Source organism: Triturus cristatus, chromosome 5_2 (assembly GCF_964204655.1).
Source record: "Triturus cristatus chromosome 5_2, aTriCri1.1, whole genome shotgun sequence".
Taxonomy (NCBI): Eukaryota; Metazoa; Chordata; class Amphibia; order Caudata; family Salamandridae; genus Triturus; species Triturus cristatus.
Window position 1 is genome coordinate 71,490,207 of NC_140588.1, and position 2,226 is coordinate 71,492,432.

The window sequence follows — 2,226 nt, forward strand, 5'->3', positions numbered from 1 at the left end:
ACAAACAGAGCTCTAGTGCGCCGTGAGTCAAATGTCAATTACCGCGCTGAGGGTTTAAACTCCACAAAGGCAGCAGAGCTCGATAGTTAATGCAGAGCTCTGGTCCTCCGTAAAACAATTAGCTCTTACCGCGCTATGGGATTGAACTCTACACTGGCAGCAGCGCTCAACGGACTCTGGATAAACAGTGCGCACACTGGTGGCGAGCGCGCACAATGGCATCCTGCTACTAGGATTGCTGACAGACAGGCAAGAAGAGCGTGTCTCTCACCTGTCCGTCGGTACTTCCAGCGTCCCTCTGGCTGTAAGGGGAGGTAACGCGCGGAGTCAAACACTACAGTTTTACTTCCTCAACTGGGCGTGTCAATTGTCATCACATGACCACTAAGGATTCTGGGATATGTAGTCCTATTGAGAGAAAGGACGCTCACAGGTAGATTAGAGCTTATGAAAGCTCACAAATTTATTAGTTTATTTATTAATACTCAGTCTCCAGAAACAGTGATATTTGCATGTATGTTTAAAGCAAGGGCATCCAAAAGAAATGGTTTTTTGTGGAGGTACTGTTGTTTGTAAAAGCTCCGGTACAGCGCACTAGCAGCTCTACATGTTACTATGGCTACCAAAGTTGTAAGGCTCTATTTTAAGCCAAGCAATACCGCACTGACAAGTGGAACGTTAAAAAATAAATAACAAATAACGATCCACTGAAATTTTCTTTATTATTTATTTTTATTTTAGACAAGTGAGCACTTGTTGATCAGGCAGAGGGGCTCCAATATGTGTTAGATATAAGTTGACGAAGGCAACGGGGTGTTTATGCCCGACAATGGCATAGAAAACACGTGTGAGGCTACACCATCACAAGGAATGGAAGATTATGGTGAATCCTACATTGAACCTCACAAGAAATGGCGAAGTATGGAGAAAAGCAACCGTAGCCTGTAAACTGGTCAGAATCAGTGCCAGACCCCATATAAATATTGAGATGACTAATACGCTAGAGGAGTGCATCTCACAGAGACATCCACGGGATGTCATCATTCAACCCGTCCTTGTCTGAGTTCAGAGTGTACACCCATTTTTGTTCTTTCCTGAACAGAAACTTGCTAATGTCTGTCACATGGTTGGGTATCAGGGGCTGTTCTAGAATGGTCCATCGAAATTCATCAGGGCCATGTCCCACCTCCAAAAAGTGATTGATCATTTTGGTGGACTGTTTACGACAGCGGATGGTGCTCCTGTGCTCGGAAATGCGCGTCTTGACCTTCCTGGTCGTCATACCCACGTATTTGTATTCACAGGGGCAGACTATCAAATAGATGACATTGAGGCTGTTACAATTTGTGAAGCGCCTTTGTTCCCATAGACGCCCGCCTCCAATGTCAATAGTGGTAGATTTGACGGTCTGGGGGCAGGCGGCGCAATTCCCACAGGGATGGTGACCTGTCACAGCTGTCATACCCCAAAGTGTTCCTACTGCTCTCGGAGTCGCTACTCTGGGTCTTGTGTGGACAAGTTGGTCTTTGAGGTTCCTACCCCTTTTGAAGGCAAATAGAGGCGGGGGCAGATTATCATTCCCCGTGTTCAAGATACCCCAATGTTTCTTGATGATCTTCTGGATCTGATTGGAACGAGTGCCAAACGTGTTGACACAGGTGATCCGAGATTCTTTGGCTTTTGGGAATGTAGGCTCCAGAAGGCTTTCACGGTTATTATTGAACGCCCTCTTTTTTGACCGGCGTATTAATTGCTTCGGGTACTTTTTTTCAAGCAAGTTGTTCTCTAGCAATTTGGCATGATGAAAGAAGCCCTCCCTGGTGGAGCAGTTCCTCTGAATTCTCAGGAATTGCCCATAGGGCAAGTTGTCCCTTAGAGCTTTCGGATGGCAACTCTCGTAGCTCAACAGGGAGTTCCTTGCCATGGGTTTCCGAAAGAGCTCAGATTGAAGACCAGTTGGAGTTACATTAATTTTGAGGTCTAAGAAGGCCAGATGTGTATTACTGTACTCGACAGTGAAACGGAGGAATGCATTCCTGCTATTCAGCCAATTGTGGAAAGTATGAAGCTCATCCACAGTCCCTCGCCACACCACAAGGACGTCATCGATGTAACGTTTCCAGAGGCGGAGCGAGGCGAGAAAGGGGTTGGTATCGGTGAGGATGGTTTCTTCTTCGAACCGATGGACGTAAAGGTTCGCCAGGCTAGGGGCAAAAACACTGCCCA